The sequence below is a fragment of the Cyphomyrmex costatus genome, unplaced genomic scaffold, assembly GCF_001594065.2.
Source record: "Cyphomyrmex costatus isolate MS0001 unplaced genomic scaffold, Ccosl1.0 scaffold193, whole genome shotgun sequence".
Classification (NCBI taxonomy): domain Eukaryota; kingdom Metazoa; phylum Arthropoda; class Insecta; order Hymenoptera; family Formicidae; genus Cyphomyrmex; species Cyphomyrmex costatus.
In genome coordinates this window covers 3,188,762-3,207,810 of record NW_017275965.1, presented here as the reverse complement: position 1 = coordinate 3,207,810, position 19,049 = coordinate 3,188,762, and positions in this window count along the sequence as shown.

Below are 19,049 nucleotides of genomic sequence, written 5' to 3'. Positions count from 1 at the left end.
TCTCTCTCTCTCTCTCTCTCTCTCTCTCTCTCTCTCTCTCTCTCTCTCCCTCTCTCGATTTCTCCTCTTCTCGCTATTGCTTTTTTTTCTCTGTATCCACCCGCCTCCTCGTTCGTTGTGCGGCAGCCCGTTCTCGCTCCGGTGTGTTCCGGGAAGATGTCGACAAGCTCTCCGGGAAAAAAAGTAGACCGGAACGGTAGCGACGCATTTTAAACGCAACATTCCGCGTTGTCGCTACCATTAATAAATTATGACGAATACGGTGGTTCGTACTTCCTAAGAAACTCGCTCGGAGATATAAATTTCAATTTGTATATTGTAAATAATAGTATCTATGTATATGGAAATGTTGAAAAATGCTTAGTAAAGAACAAGATTTTTCAAATTAATTTTCAACTTAATTATGTTAATGAATCTTGTATAATTTCGTATAATCCGAATTTACAATTGCATCGTCGCGGCGCGATATACTGCGCGAATTACGAGAATAATATCTTTCTTTAAACCCGCGATATGGAGAGATAGGGAGCAAACTTAAACGAAAAGTAACGTCTTTCCGCGTCATTTCCAGGTCTCCTTAAGGCCACGTTAACGACATATTTTTGCCAAGCGTATAACTCGACTTTATTGGACAATTAACGTTTACTCTGCACCCTGCGGCGCCAGTTTCTTTTTCCGCTATGTTTTTCGTATTTTTATCCCACCCATTATGACGCGATAAGATTTTTCTAAATTTTGAGTCATGACTACGCCGCATGGAATAAAATACTTTGGAATAATGAATAATGAGGAAAGGAAGTATCAGATGAGATTATAAATATACATATGCGAGATACTATATTTCACGTACATTTCATTCGTATACATATCAAAGTTTCTACAATATTGCATGTGATATGAGTTATCTAGGGCAAAGTATAAATCAGATATTTTCATACGCATATATAGTAACGATATAATAAATTTTATTGTAATAAATACAAAATTATAAAAACAAAAATTAAAATTTATATTTATTTTAAATATTTATAATTTTATAATACAGTAATTTATTAAATACTTTGTATTATCAATGATTTATTGTCTCTGTTCTCTCTCTCTCTCTCTCTCTCTCTCTCTCTCTCTCTCTCTCTCTCTCTCTCTCTCTCTCTCTCTCTCTCTCTCTCTCTCTCTCTCTCTCTCTCTCTCTCTCTCTCTCTCTCTCTCTCTCTCTCTCTCTCTCTCTCTCTCTCTCTCTCTCTCTCTCTCTCTCTCTCTCTCTCTCTCTCTCTCTCTCTCTCTCTCTCTCTCTCTCTCTCTCTCTCTCTCTCTCTCTCTCTCTCTCTCTCTCTCTCTCCTCTCCCTTCCTTCTCTTTCGTGTCGCGTGATAATATTGGTTATTCATATTTTGCCGTGTAACTCTCTCCTCTCTTGCTATTGTGCTGCGTTATGTTAGGCAGACACAAGCGCGCGTCCTGGAGATCGGAAGGAAAGGCTTACTCGCTCCGCGAATAAACATTCCTTGGCACTGCGCACATCTTCCGCGTGCTCCTCTCAAAGGAATTTAATGGTTCAGTCGACGACAAGTTTGTCATCCAGCATATTCAGGTCCGATGGGAACACGCGGTTGCTCCTTTTTGCGCGAACACCATCCACCCTCGCGCACGTTTACTATACGCGGTTACATTTCTTCTTTTTTTTTCTGCTTCTCTGAATTTATCCGCGATGCAAATTTACTTCGCGACGCGTAGGTATTTCTGCGAATTTCAACGTATTATACACACTTTTTTCATCACACACTCAACGCGATATTTACATCTTTTTCTATGAATTTTCTACAAGAATTCTTTCATTTATTTTAAAAAATCCTAATTAGCATTGTTCATAATCTAATAGAAGGTAATATTTTTATTACACTCTACCTCCTTTACACTCGTATCTCGTCATTCTTATTAGTATGTTCTGTCTTTCCACTTTCTATTCGATTATATAGTTAGTTAACAATACATGTGAAATATTCAAATCTGCTCATAAAATTATAATATTGGTATTTTTATTGCTACACGGAAAGAACGATTTTGCTGAATTATCTAAAAATATAACTAGACGCAGATCTGAAGATAATTTGTGAAACTCAAAGATATTTTAGCAACCAGCTTGCGCATTTTATATAATTATTGTGATGGTCAAACGTCGAAATTATTTTCAGATCTGTCAAACCTATCTAAATGCTATCTAGGTAAATTTCTAAATATTTTAGTAAAATCGTTCTTTTCATGTACCTCTTATTTGAAAATTTTATTAAAATACTATGCAGCCATTTCTGGAATATACACATACTATATGTGTATACATATAGAGATACTTTTTAATTTAAGATAACTGTGACATATAACATCTTTACTATCAAGTTATTTTGGTGGACGTTACTTAGCCTTTCCGAATTTAATGCATTTTCCATGTACAACCATTCGGTGGGTGTTCTCGTATCGGGAACGCCATTTTGGGTTCTCTGTCAATGAGAAGTACACCCTTTCGTCGGTCTTAAGAAGCCCTCGAGTTCCGTCGGGCCACTCGAAACTATTTTCGTATCGTGGTGAAAAGAAATCGATAAAGCTTCCGAAGGGCGACTCGATTGAATAGACAAGAAGGGTGCTTCTATGGGCGAGCATGATTTTTTTCTAAACTTCCGCCAACCATGTTCGCGCTTCTATTCGACCTGTCATGTCATCGCATTACTTTATACGCGTCTAATACGTTTGCAATTTGATAATGACTTATCGAGAATCATAGTCAATTTTGAAAAAAAAAGGTTGTTTTCTAATACAGTATTTCTTAAATAAAATAAATTCCTGCTTATTATTGATAACGCACTATGTATTTGTCACTTAGATATGATTAAAAAGAATTATTTTAAATCTTAGCAATACACTCCGCAATGGTCGCTCGATTTAACTTTGAAACCCGTGCGAAAGCGAACACACGGTGTTTAAGCTCGATCCTTTTTAATTCGATACACGCGAGAGGCAAGGATCACCCTTCGCAGGACCATTTTAAAGGTATCATTCTTGTGCGGCGTGAGAGAACTTTTAGTAGACCAAACATTTCGTGTTTCGAATTACTCACGGTGCATTCGTTTCGTCGTTGAGTTTCTCGATATGCGGGCTCTTGGGTACATATTGTTTTTAATACAAACATCTTGTATTTACACAAAGCTTTCCCTGTCAAATGATGACGAATGACGGAAGGAGCAAGAGGAATAACGGTAATGCTGAGCAAACTTTCGTGTAAAAGTTTGTGGTAGAAACAAGTGCGATATTTTTACGCGAATCTGACAAATTCGGGGGATTGAGATGATCATATCTCAGTAACGGCTGAACCGATCAAGTTAAGTACACACACACACACACATATATATACGTTTTAAAATTTTATATATGAATTTATATATATATATATATAACACACACATAAGAAATCGCGCGTTTCTTTTTATAATAAAATATCGCACTTGTTTCTACCACAAACTTTTACACGAAAGTTTGCTCAGCATTACCGTTATTCCTCTTGCTCCTTCCGTCATTCGTCATCATTTGACAGGGAAAGCTTTGTGTAAATACAAGATGATATAAATTCATATATATATATTATATATATATATATGAATTTATATGAAATTTATTATATATTACGTATGCATATCACTTATCTATGTCTCTCTGTTTATTATAATATTTACTATATTTATTTAATCCTTCATCTTCTTCTTTTTAGAGGATCGTCCGTCATTCCTTTCCCAATGCCGCAATTCCCTCCCGCGGCGCCATTATTTTTCGCACGGGGAGCCGGTTCTTTCTCTTTTTCCCTTCTTTTTTTTACAACTGGACCAGGAGAAAGAATCGCGCAGAGAGTGCGAGGTCGTGAGGGTCGATCGTACCGAAATACACGGGGGTAGTCGTCGGGGCGACGATTTACCGCGATATCGGAGCACGTGTTCCTGGCACCAGAAGCCAATGCTGACAACCTCCAATAACTCAAGCAAGCCTTCGGCCCTCTCTCTCTCTCTCGCCTCTCTAAATCGCAAAGACTCGGTATACCGCATTGACAGATGTACACACGCCCCCCTTGTGTCGCCCGCTATATTAAATATGTGCTCGCTTTCGGTACTCCGGTTATTCGTGCTCTTTGACTCCCGGAAAATTAAGAGAGGAAAATGAGAGGGAATAATTCCAAACGGTGACGAACGCCGATGTCGAACTCATGATGCGTAGTCGATATTTTAAAATTTTTACAAACGTTCCTCGAGACATTTTTTGCATCACAAATATAAGCGACGTCCTTTAATGATTTTCTTAAGTGTAAATATACATGTATAATTTAATTAAAATTATATTTTATTTAAGTAGAATTAATTTTCTTCATCAATTCTAACCATTATTAACGCAAAAGTGACAGTCTGGTGACTTTTTATCATTAGCTGCATGCGATATTATACAAAGCTTCTCTTAGACGATTTATAATTAATTCGCACAAAATTGTAAGACAGAGTTTTATTTGTAATTTTATATATTGATTTATATTTTATGACGTGTATAGTTTAATATATCTTATATGTATATGCCTGTATGTCCTTCACATATTTTTCATATTACATATAAAATTATGAACAGAATTTTGTTCTGAAATCTGATACGAATTATGAATAATTTCATTAAAGTGGGCTTTAAACATCGAAGCAAACGGCTTTCAACGTATGCAATGGCATGATTTTTTGTGACAAGCGTTCCTATGGTGGTTAATTGCACCGAGGCAACCGGCATCAACCGATCAAGAAGGGTGCGATCAATTATCCAGCGGTATAACCGCCAACTAATCTGCCTAATCCCACCGTGTGCAGAGAGAGCACCCAGCGAAGCGCAGCATAATCGCTCGTCGATCGCAATTACCGAGCTGTGGTTAATAAGGAGATCACCGAGAGAAGGGCGGTTTCCTGGAGCGGCGAGGGAACGGGGGTTGGTTTCGGGGGATATACGCGGGCTACGAAGGGGCAACGGAGGGAGTTATGCGCGGAGTTGGACCGGGCCATACGCGGGCTGGCGAGCACATTCATTCGGCTCCGGTAATCGGCTTACGGATTGCCAATCATCGGTCAAAGAGCTGACGAGAGAGAGAGAGAGAGAGAGGGGGGGGGAGGAAGAGAGAGAGAGAGACGCAAGCTTTTCCTGGCTTCGGTAGTCCTTTCTTACACTCCGCTTCTCTTCGATCTTTCTTTTTTCCTCTTCCGCTTCGGGGTGAAGCCTTTTTTCTGCGGTAAACTGCTCGAAGATGGTGGAGAAAAAGAAGGAAAAGGAAGGTTTCTGTATTCGATCTCGATACAAGGAACTCTTGGAACATAATTACTTTAAAGTTTCATTGTCAAAATACCTAATATTGAGAATATAAAGAAGCTGCTTTCCATAATACTTTCATTAAAAAAAATAAACTTTATATTTAATTATTAATATATTTAATAAAAAATATACTGTTAAGAAAGCTAATAAACATTATGTATGTACAAGTACTTACGAAAATAATGTATAAGCTGAAAATATTATACGATACCTCCAAGTTGTGTCTGACATTTCTCGAATAATATGATACTCGTTACCCGTCGTTATCGTATCTACGATGCGAGGGCCTTTAATTAATTAACACCTAGCCACAGAGTCTGGTTGCACTAATTAGTCGAAGCGCGTTGTAATTACTGTTCACCCGCCATTTCGGTGATCGATTTCGAGGGAATCAATTATAGAGCGTGTCGATCACTCATCAGCGCTCATTTGTGTAGTTGGGTCTCTTTGTCCCCGTCGTTCTTGGTAACGCTTCAGTCTTTCTCCCCACATTTCTCTCGATTTATTTACTTAAAGAATTTTTTTTAATATGAATAAAATTTTCAGCTCTTCAAAAATTTATCTTATTTAGCAAAGAAAAAAGAATGATAAAAGTATTCAAATTTATAAATAATTTTATAAAAATAATTAACAGTTTCAGCCGAATTTTTCTTTTTAAAAATCCAAAAAGATACAGGTGTTTTTTTTTTTTTTTTTTGGCAAGAGCTGGCTCAGCTTGACCTGCGTCGTCGAAGCGGCAATTTCCGGACTGGCTGAAATAAAATTCGCCGTCGAAGGAAAAGTCGAAAAGGGCAGTCGCGCTGATAATTATTGTCGTCCAATTAAGGGTCGCTTGGTAGCGTCGGTGTGACTCGATTTTTACGAGAAATCAGCGATTTTCCGCCATTGCACTGACCGTTCTCGCTTTCCTAGGTTTTTGTCACTTGCTTCTCCCGCTTACTCCTCCAATTTCCTCTCTTGATCCATTCTATATTGCCATTCCTTTCTGTTTTCGCTTTCCTTTCAACTTCTTGAGAGATCCTGAATCAAAACTCGTCTATCTGCTCGTATAAATAGTTGTAAAATAAACATTTATAGATTTGCGAATCGTGGCGACTACTTGACGGCGTTTTTCATTGAAATTTCGTCGTTCTTTTTTCTATTATACAGAGTACATTCAATACTTTATTTCTTAATTATTTGTTTCTAACAAAATAGTTGAAATAGTTTTGTAGAGATGGATTAATAATTTAGTTATTTACAATCATTCTGTGATATTCTACTTATTCCATAGAAAGATTCGCTTATTTTTCCATTTTCGTTTTTACATTCATTTTTGCCGAATGAGTGACAATTAGTAATTATAGCGTTGATTATACCCAATTGATGGACTCAGGTCCCAAAAATTCTGATCGGGATATTTCATTGGTTGATCGAAATGTTTTGTACACCATGTACATTTAACCCTGTCTGTCGTTCTCGTTGCACGTGGTGCGATTGAATGTTGGCGTGATTGGCGCCTCGTACGACAAGCTGGACACGCGCGGAATTCCTGATTATTTTACAGTGGTACGCTGCCAACTCGGTTTATTATTTCAGAATTTGCGATACGCTTTTTGTGCGCCATTACGACTCATCCCGTTGACGATACCGATATCATCGACACATGTCCCGTGTGAGTCTTCGAGTGAATAAAAAAATGGAAAATCCCACGAGCCACGAGTAAATCGACACTGCGCGCTCGATGGATAATGTAATTATGACAAAAATTATTTTCATGCACGACAGTTCGCGGAACTGATTTAAATGCTGGTGCGTCCGAAATTTACACGGTGATGAAGCGCGAATCCCGGGCGTGTAAACAGCGTTGGGCCACTCTAAAATTCAAATGGCTGATCGATGGCGGTGAATTCTATTTGATGCCCTTTGCTGAATTTAGAGACCCCGAAATAGCATTTCGAAAAATAGGATTCTCAATTTCAGTAGCCTCGATCCGATCTCTCGCTATTACGAAGTGCGTCAATTTTCGCGATAGCGTCCCGCCTATCAATAATCGAAAGAAATACTTTAAACTAAGTCTGAAACATCGCTCTCAAGGGGACGTATCTCGAATGGAGAGTTCTAAAGAGAAGGCGATAAAATCTGTTCGAGTCATTTCGCAGTGGTTTACGACTCGACGAACATCTTTTTAAATCTTCTGGTAGAGGGACATGGCTCGTGTTGAAAGAATATAAGTAATCGAAAATAAGATACGTTTATCGATGTTGACCATGAAGTAGTGATATCCATTTACATGATCTTTATTTCCTCCGGAGAATTGTTTATAAAAACACAACAACTAGTCCTGAAAATGTTTTAGATATTACATGGATATGAGAGTCTCAAGAATTTTACGAAAATTAAATAATTTCATTATATAACATATGATGATAATTCCTATTATTTGTCAATTTATCGAAATTTGTGCAATGTATGTATATGAAATCTTATAGACATGTAATATAATCAAGTTCTACAAGATCATCGAGGTTTAAAAGTTGGCTTAGATATTCGAAAAAAGAGAAGGGAAATAAAAAACGTTTTGCATATGATCGAGTTAATAAACTGCAGGCGCGCAAAGTCGATAAAGCCAGAAACGTTCGTGGCACTTTAGCCGTCATCGTCACGAGACAGTCGCGTTGTCGCGCCGTGCAGCAACTTTAGACAGGTCGACGGGAGCTTTTTTGTCCGTGGAACGCACGATTGTTCGCGCGAGGCGAGAACAGCGGCGGCGACGTCGTAAAATAGGGTCGTGCGACATTTTGAGGGACAGTTTGGGATACTATCGTGAAACGTCGGTGAGGAGATCCTTTTACGTCATCATTTCTGCAGCTTTGAACATCAAATATACTTTGAGATAATTATAAATCTTTGATAAGTTTCATTATATGCTTTTTTAAATAACGTTGTTAAGACTTATGTCGCATTTTTTATTGAGGCATGTGGCGTATTCGTAATTATAAAACAACAATTATGTCATTTTATGTAATTATCGGCGGCTTTCTAAATGTTTACATAGATAGAACGGTTTTGCTGAGTATTCCAAAATTTAGTTAGCTCTACAAACAGGTATAAAAATAATTTTATTGAACCATCAAAATAATTATGTAGGATGTAAAGTAATTATGTAGATGTTGGTTGCTATACTAATATCTGAATTTTTAATAAGCTCATAATGCTTGAGTATGTTTTTTCTCTTTACATAATTATTACTTTATACGTATATAACTCTACATAGAAAATTAAATTGACACATACGGAGTTTTTGCATATATTCTTCCGGTTTGGCAAGGATACGTATGCGATATCCTTTTGTGTTGGGAGGAATCGAGACCAAGTCGCCTGGTTATCGTAGGTATATTCCGGACGTACGGAACGTCACGTGCTGTCAAGGCGACTGACACGTCGTGTGCCCTCCCCCGAGAGCTATTATTTAGCCAACATCGGTGCACACGGCGGCGAGAAACGACGGGGGTAGGTAGAATCTCTCTCCTTGGGGGTGTGTTTCGGAGCCTGGTAGACGTCACACGCTAGTCGAGCTAGTAGACGTAGGGATGGGACGCCCCGGAGCGCGATTCTCGTAAATATATGCGCGGTGTGTGATTGACGCTTACACGAACGACAGAACCCTATCGCCCCTTGACTCCTACGACTCGCGGAGGTTTAAATAACCCATCTGTAGGAGGAGGGTATCGAGTCGTCGTTAAAAGCGCATTCTTAGATTACTCTTGCGAAAATTTGGGAAAGTCCGTTGTAGACGACGTTGCTATCAGTATTATTCTTTTTATTTGTTAATCTATTTTAGTGACATGCTTTTTGCGGTTATACATGTATATACAGAGGAAAGAAATTATTTTTTAATATGTGGGTGATTGCCGAGCATGGAACAGTTCGAAAATTGAAACGGACTTTGTGATTACACAATGACCGTATATGACAATGTACAGCACACGGCGGGGCGTGAATCGGTGACAGGGGGTGTGTCCCTTCTTCTCGAGTTTAGGGTCGGGTAAGCCACGTGGTGACGTAAAGTACGTTTCATGCGAGAATGAGAGGGGCCGAAGAGGAGGAGGAGAATAAATAGTTTGCGTAGAAAGAGCAAGAGAGAGAGAGAGAGAGAGAGAGAGAGAGAGAGAGAGAGAGAGAGAGAGAGAGAAAGACAGAGAAAGAGGCTCTCTTTCTTTCTCTCCCTCCGTGTTAACTGGTGCTAAGTGAATCTGTGGCCACTCTTTGGGGTAGCGGCGTGTAGAGGGTTAGTATCGCTGTTAGAACGTCATTGAATTGTTCGTAGGACCACTTTTCCGTATGATGATTCGCGCGACAACTGGTTATAATTTAATAATCACATGAATATATCGTAGCCACTGCCTTTTCATTTGCTAATATACGAGTGCGATATACAGGGTATATTTGATAATTCGGTCAAGCAGTTTGAGCTTTGAATACGAGATGAGATTAAATCCATGTCGTGGTTCGAGGCGAGAAAGAAGTTTTTTACATTACGCATCGCTATAAAGAAAAAAGATGTTGAAACCGTTAAATTTGTATTGGGAGGATACAAGTAAAAATTCATCATTTGTCTTCTAATATATCGAAATGAAAAATGCTATCGCAAAAGATCTTATTTCCGCGGGAAGCTCGAAAAAAGGTTAGTTTCATTTGAGTTTTTCACAACGGTATATCACCTTCCAAGTATCTGATATCATGTCACGTTATCTGTCAGTCGTAGGAAGTAAATACGTTGCGCGAAACAAGTCTGTTAATTCGTGACGACCCTTTTGCGATGGATTTGGACTTAATCCACCCTTGCCGGCGCCATCGATATCAGCGCCAGGCGATAAAATCTCGATACTCGCACACGCGGCGCGTACATGATAAATCGGATTAGTCTGTGCGTAGGGACGAGCCGAGCATATGCTATAGACTGAGCGTGGCATATTGCCGACCGAGGGAGAGACGGAGATGGAGAGACCAACAAGCGAACGAACCACCCTCGCGGATCTTCCTTTGGGGATGGCCGTGCGCGCGTTACGGTGCTCTAATGTTTCGCCTCTGTGGGATAGTTAGAACATCATCCCGACTGCAAGAGTGCACAATTTTCATGCGGAGAGGGAGAGAAGGGGTAACTATCGACCCTCGATGCGGGCGATTCCAGCACGGGAATATTCATGACGTATCCGTGACGAAATTTTATTCTCCGCTGATGGTTTGCGCGCGCGAGGATGTACATGGTGTAAATAATTTGATTATGTCGCGCGGCATCGTTCAGCACGAGTGGCATAGCGAAACATTGCAAGGCAAACTGTAGGGGATGATAATAGTAATCATCAGCCAGATGAATTTAAAGATAAATTTGTGATATATATTTCGTGCGTTTTTGTCTACATAGAAAGAATGATTTTATTAAAAGATATAAAATTTTGCTGGATACAAATCTGAAAATAATTTTGTTGAATCATCAAAATAATTATTTTCAAAACTAAGAAATGAGTAGTGTTGTAAAAAAAAATTAATATTTTTAACAACCCCCCCCCCAGTGTTCTAAAACAAAATTATTTTTAGATATGTACCCAAAATTTTAGATCTTTCAACAAAATGTTGTTTCCGTATACACGTTCAAAAAATTACTATTAATTTTAATCAATTATTTTTTAGCTTTTATATTTTATAGTCATAAATATATTAAAAAACAATTTAATTTGAAAATATTATTGTCAAGTGATGTTTAAATGTATGTTGATACATATTAATTATAGAATATATTAATTAGTGTATCTTATACTTATAATATCAAGCTGATAATTATCGTTGAATACTAACAGGGAATTGAGTGAATTTCTAATTTTATTAACATCAGCTTAACATACATGCCATTATACAATATTTTTTATTCGAGTAAATCTGGTGTCTATGCGTTCGCGTTACGTAAACACTGCGGGTGTATAAATATCGAGGATCACGGTAAATCTTTTCGGATGGTTCAGTCGATATAGAGGCACTCGTTAGTACATTAGAACCCTCTTGGTCAAAGGGAAGTAGCTCCAATCAGGGGCTACTAATAATTTTCCCCCTAACCGACCTATGTGCGCCACGGCAATAATCATTTCCACCCCCCCTCCCCTACGCCCAACTGTATGCCGAGTGCCACGCATCGCCGCCAGCATCACGAGCGACTGCTACCCGCCCCCTCTGCAACCCCTCCGCAAGGACTAATCGCTCGATCCGCTAATGATTTATAAGCAGCGCACGTGTGGTCGTACGTACGTGCGTATGCGTGCTGTCGGTGTGTTAACTAGAGAATCCTGTTGCGGACTCCCGCGGCGTTTACGCCGTGAGATTGGAATGGGCTCTTTCTGCACGGCGGGTCGGTACGTACTTGGAATACGAGTACTCGAGCACCCCCAAACTGATGGCGACACCGGCTTCCGGTCGAGTACAGCGTGATTCTAGTGTGAGAATTCCATACAGCACCCTCCCACCAAGACTGGTTAAAAACAATGCACGCTACCCTCTAGCTCGTTTTCTTTCTTTTCTCTTCCTGTTTTGTCAATTTTTCAGATATTCAACAATTCTAACAAATCTAGATAAAATATAAAATTTGTATAAATGCAGCATTTACAAATAGTTGCAATGCAATTCAATTTTTTATATTTATATATGTATATTGAAATATAACTCTCTATTGACATCTTGGCTGAAGTACAGTTAGCTTTAGATTGATTAAATAATTTTTGAACAAAACATTTTAAACAAAAATTTAGAAACGGGTTTTTTGATATTTTTTCTTGTTTCATGAGCTAAATCAATTGATGGAGTCGCAACGAGAAGTCAAGTCGAAAAGTAGATATGGTCTATTCCTAGTCAGACGTATCACGGTCACGTCCCAGGCTCGTAAATCTCCCTAATTCGCTCGTTGAGAGTCCAGAGGCGTCACGGATGCCGTTCATCCTGAATGGTCACGCGTTTAATGAAGCTATATACATCGTCATTGTGTGTGTTGGCGAATTTTACGAACGTGTCTTGGACGAACGTAAAGACGCAGATTCAAGAAATCGTGATGGAATGTAGACAAGTAGTGTTGAGTTGATTTAAGACTATAAAATATGTTTGTTTTATACATTTGTTTCGATTAGTATTTAAAGAAATACTTAAAATGAACCCTTACTACTAATATAAAAGTCATCTTTTATTATATTAATATTTTTAATTTTAATTTATTGAGTACGATTTTAATTTATTAAATATAAGAAATGCAACATGTTAAAAAAATTGCTTTGACGTTATTTTTAATTTAGAATTCTTGTGTGAATTTGGCTGGAAAATTTTCTTCAAAATGGTACTTTAGCATGACGCGAACATACTCTTGGCAGACTGTACTGTTCTCCCCCGCTCCCTTTATTTTTGATTCCCCAGGATGGTAGACAGGTAACCGCATAAAAATCTCGCATTCAACGAGGGCGGATAGCTTCTCATATTACGCCGGGCACCATAACGGAATTGCTTTATTAGACATCCTCCCTCTTGTAATCCCTCCCTCCCGCCTTCCTCTCCTTCTCTCTCCTCTAGCACGGTTCGCTCGTTCATGTCTGGTTGCTGCTAACGAGACAGCTCGTGAGCAGCGGAGAAGCAACCGGGCGACCAACGTATTCACCCTAAGCCTACCTTCAACGACCAAACGAGACTACCTAAACGCGTCCACCGGACCTACTAAATCAAGATGTACATTGGTCACGGTGTACATGGCGGTCGGTTCTGTTAACTGTGCTTATGAAACATTGATTTCACGCGGCCAGGACGTGACCGGCTGCGCTCTCACGACGTTGTATACGGGGTGCTCCGTTAATTTCGCGTCTCCGCGAATTTTGCATGCGTCGCAAGTAGCTATTGTTTAAGACCAAGTACGTGTAAGTATCGTGAAAGTTATTGTAAAAAGTGTAAGCTAGATTTTAAGAAATAAATATCTGATTTGAATAAGGTTGAGATAGAAATCGAAAAATATAATTCAATACGAAGGGCTTACAGTAAGAGACATATATGTAAATAACATAAAATATTATACATATAGATGTTGAATAATTTTATTTGTCACTTAAAGTAAGCAAACGTATATCAACCTTTATGGACTATAAAACTGTAATATTTTTCTATACCAAACACCCAGTAGATCATTATATTTTAAAGTGGCAGCCCCCGTTCGTACTTGTAAGAGGGCAGTTTATTTCAATACTTGCCAAACCAGTTGGTCCGCTCGAGTACTGCATCATCGTATGACGCGACTGGTTCCCAGTACCAAATCCTGTGAAACAATTAATCAATTTTCTCCAACACCAACGTTCTTTATTTTATAAATATCCTCTAAAAGAGAAGGGATAGAACTTTTTCATTTCGTAAGATTTTGTGTGTGCGATTTTTTATTTTGTTAAACGTCTACTAGAAACATGCTACATTCCAGCTAGAATTTCCGGGTCATCGATACGTTGGATGGACGTTACAAGGCCATAGAGGGTAGCCTGCAGGACACGCAAGAGCGGTGGGTTATCACGCGTGCCACGGATCATTACCCTGACGGGGCTGCAGAACCTCCGGGACACCGCGTCGTCCTGGCTGCAGCTAAGATTAATCGCTTTGGCTATGTTGCGACGATATCGGCGCAACGTAGCCTGATGATAACTAGCGACACGTTTCTGAGAGATAAGACGTTATGACATCGTGTCCACGCTCGGTTTTAGATATTTGTGCGAGTAATGACCTACGATCCATGAGCTAATTAATCGTTATAGTTATCCGTACAATTGAATACTATCGATTTTTGTTTTTCGAATCCGTCGATTTGCATTTCGAATCTGTGCATTAATTTTATAACTTTTTATTTATTTACATTCTGATTTAGATTTAAATTTGGACTTTAATATATCTCTCTCTGCCACTGAAAAAAATTTCTGGTTGAAAATGGAGGAATCAGAATTTTCTGGTCAAGTTTATTAGAATTCTAGTTAAGATATTCCGGAATTCTGGTTAATACAAATTGTATCCGGAATATCTTAATTAGAATTCTAATAAACTTGACCAGAAAATTCTGATTCGTCCATTTTCAACCAGAAATTTTTTCAATGTGTTTTTTCAATACAATAAATCTCAGAATAATGTGATTGTCATACGACAAATTCTTAACGAGTTTTTTGATATCTAATTAGTCTTGAATTGTATTTTAGTTTTCCTAACTTACTTCCTGGGGGGGGGGGGGGGGGAGGGGTAGCTACCCCCAGCGGTAACGAAACGTCGGTGCGTGGGGAGCGCAACCCACACAATGAATGGTATTCGCCCCAGGGCCGTACCAATATACACGTTCATCAACAATGTGGCCGGGCACCGGCTCTATCCACGCTATGCTAATATCAAGGACCCGTGTGCACACACAATGCCCGGCTCGTGTAATATTTGGTGACGTCAATAACCCAAAATAAATACCCTTTTGTACCGTACTTCGGGTGCTCCCGGCGCTGCCGCTGTTCCACCTGAAACCACGCGCTCCCGTTTCGTGGTTGGACGCGTGTCGCTCACGTCTTCTAGCTCGTCAAGACTCTTGAACGGGTATTAGCATCTTCGGTATAGACTGAGAAATGCGGAGAGACTATGCGTCAATGACTAAATGTTATATAAAAGTTGATGTCTTTAAACATTAAGAATGCAGGAGAATTTTTGTTGTAATATGAAGAATTAAAAATTTTAATGCAACAATTATTTTGATCGAAAAGATTTATCATTTTGTGTGAAAGTAAAGAAAGGATTGCGTGTGATCTAGTGAAAGTCCGTCGCTGTCGTCAGTTTCTCGCGAAACAAAGATTACCACAACGATCTCTCGTCTACGAGACGAAATCCGCAATAAAGAACACCTGGTCCTGCGGGTGGCGGATTCTTCGTGCGAGGGTCGACCTTTCCTGGTAGACGCGTGTCCACGCATCGTCACACCTGCTTACGCAAAGCCTCGTTCGCGCATGCCGCTTCCAGGTCTTCGTAGTTCGTCTCTTTTCGCTTCTCTCTTCTGAGATACGTTTCTTCATATCCGTCGTCGCAAGTCGTGTCGTCGCCACGTACTTCGTCACGGGCTAAATCTTTCCGGACGCTCTACGAAGGGAAACCATAAAAGTGTGAGGGCATGCTGAGAACGTAGCTTAAACGTGTTGCGCGTTAAATATTATATATGTCACGACCAGACTGCAGAAATTGGAATTTTTATATTCCTTTCACGACTGCTTGTCCTTCGACTGTTTTTTAGAGTCTTTATTGTCGAGATAATTCATGCAAACTATATGTTAATTAAAGTATGAAAATGATTAGTGTATAATTATATATTGTTTCTCGTAAAAAATATTAATGTAAAAGAATGACGTTACAGTTGCTATCAGAAAATAATTTTATTATTTTTACCATTTATTATTCTTACCTCTTCATATTCACATATTTTGGAAATGAAGTTACTTTGATGCATAAGATATAAGCCGATATTATATAATTGAGGTAGTACATACCGGCAGTACGGCGGTCTAAGCTCCATCTTCCTAATTGATCTTAATCGTCCTTCTAATTGAATACCGAATTCCTAAGCGCTAAGAGGATCACGTCTCGTTTTCTACAAGAAACTGCGTGATCTCGAGTACTAAGATCTTACCTTCGTCAGTGAATCTTCATCGATTTCTGGTTAGTTCCGCCGCACACGAGCTTCGTTCTACGGATCAACGAACCAGAGCGGACTCATTGGGACCGGGCTGAAGAATATTGTGTGGCTCGCGGCGGGGGTGAGTCCGTACCGCCCTTACCGGCTACCGGGCCTCCCGAATTTCGGTCCCACGCACCTGGGTACCTCGCGGCAAGAACCACGACGGGGAACTTTTGTCATGGTAATATCCTACCCTACCCTTCCACCCTACTTCGTCCCGTGCCACCGAGGTTACCTCTCGAGCCCGTCCCTTACCCTCCCCCGATCTATTCCCGTTGTGCTGAACGACCAGGTGTTCAGTCCTTATGCCTGGAGGAGTTCCTCGAGACCCTCCTGTCATCCGATCAGGGAGGGAGGGATTTTTCTCCTGACCCACGACTTCGACAGCGAAACGGGAACCTTGACAAAGAGGGAGGACCAGCGGAAGAGTTGGCTCGCGCCTATATATAGATGGGTATATTACCCTTGAGAGCTTGCTCATATGCTTACGCGTCTTATTGTCGATAGCATATGTTCCGTGCTTTATTAATTATTTGATTACTTAATTAAAAATATGAAATTCACGTATTGTTTTTATTTATATATGTTACAGATAAATTTACTATATTATGATACATGTAGCATAATTAATGAAAAGATAAACCGCTTATTTGTTACAATTACGGCAAGCTACGATCCAAAAATTATTTAATTGATCACAGAAAAAGAATACGGAAATATAAAGAAAAAAGTACACATAAAAAACCATTTTTATTCATCTATAATTAATTATTACATTAAAATTGCATGTTAAGAGATAATTTCTAAATTTTAATAATTTAAAACATTTTAACTCACATTTTCTGAAAAACTATATTTTTTAAATTGTGTCGTAAATGTGAGTGATATATATCTTTTATAATATCTATTCTATCAGTTACAATACAGGACATTGCAAATACCTAACAGTACGCGGATCTAGAAATTGCATCTCTCTGTACTTCAAATTATTAAAAAAAGGTATTGAAATTCTTCTCTCGTTACGTTGATATGGAACTATTGTAGCAATTGTAAGACGTAAGAGTGTCTGTCGTCATCTCTTTTGGAATGAAATTAGATAACGAGAAAAAATGTGAGGCATCCTGCTGTCAAGTAATATTAGGATCACAAGGTGCATATCAACGCACGCAACATATCGACGACGCGTTATCTCACCCGGAGGAACGCGCAACCTGTTGAAGAGTTGACGAGGACTCGTACATACGTGGAATCTCGACGACGAGCAAGGACGCGCGTGACAAGCGCGCACCGTGTCGCGAAAAGCGTTCTGTAACGGTAGTTTCCCGTGCGTCGATCTGTCGATACCTTTTCAACTTTTCGATTGGTAAGCATCGTCACGCTGCCAACACCTTTTCCGCTATCTGACTGCGTCGTCTCTGCCACGTCAAAGCGCCCCAATATCAGCACGATCACCTGTCGTCATCGTCTTTGCTACCGTAAACGATGCCGTTTTCACTACTGTGCAGAATTATAGCCGCTTATAAATGATTTGTGTATAAATTGACCACATTTTAATAAGGTCTTAAAAAATTTAGTATGATTTCTTTAAAGAAATTAGATGATTTTTAGTAAAAAAAAAAAAAAAAATATAATCTGTTCTTTAGTTTTCTTTTTAAACTGTACATACTTATATACATATAAATTACTGAATCAACTCTTTTAAAGGCTGTAATTTGTCTGTCATTTGAATCACGACAGTTTGATCAAATTAAGGCGAACAACCCTTTTGACAACCCTTCGACGTTTTACCTTACCCCACGATTCTTCCACTTCCGCCTTGTATTTGAATTCTCATCTTACAATCCTGAGCACAATTTTCGCTTGTTACAATTATTCACTCTTTTCCTCAAAAGGAATCAGACGTAACATGGTGCAATGGGATGAAAATTCGGGGAAGTAGCGATCTTCTTCATCATCTACGTCCAATTTGTTGGAATAATAGCTATTATTAGACGAAAATTGAAGGAAGACGATGGATAGTTGAGTGCAAAAATCATTTGTGATTCTTAATATCATTACTTTGAGAGAAACCATCTTGGAAAAAAATTATTATAACGAAAATTTGTTTCTAAATCTTTATTTTGCGTGATTATATACACAGTATATCGATGTACAATTCTAACGATACCATATCCCCTTGTTATTTGGTTGCCGGTAGTCATCGCGTCGCGTCGGCTCGGCTGTCTATGACGCGGAACATCGATCTTCGCATTTATACCGGTAGCATCTGGGGAACGGGCAGTCTTTAGGTGGAGTTAGCTGTAGGGCAGAGAGAAGGCAGGCATCACGGTAGCAGAGTTGGCTCCTACTGGCTCCTAATTGGGAGACCGGCAACTAACTCTCTTAATTACCGCCTCCACTTCCTCGCCTCTCCTCCGTCGGTCTTCGCTTCTCGTGGCACCTCCTCGTCCGTCTGTCTCCACCTCCTCTGACCTGCCGTCGTCCTTTCTGTCCTCCTTTCGCCCTTTCTTCGTTCGTCCTCGCGTTCCCTCTTTCGTTCCGTTTCTCGCCCTCTTTTCAGATTCAGGCCTGAAAGCTCTGAGAAAAGTTCCGTCGACTTAATTACACGGAATAATCCTCGGGGGTGCGAAGCCTGCCTGCCTGCCTGCCTGAGTCTACTTGCGCATTAAGAAATTTTCTAAAGCGTCACGAAAGCTTCTTTTTTCGGCTCGACTAATTTCGCCGCCTTCCTTACGTCACATGTTATATCGGTGACACTTGTGATATTACGTGAGAATAAAAGGATTTCGATCTTTCGCTTGCTACGCAGATTATCTTCCATTATTTTTTTCAAAGATATGATGCGTAACGATAGAAACGTGGGAACAAAATTTTTTTGAAGAAGTACGACGCGAAGTTTCTTGCATGCATCTGGGTCACACGAGACGTGTGAATTCCCTGTCACC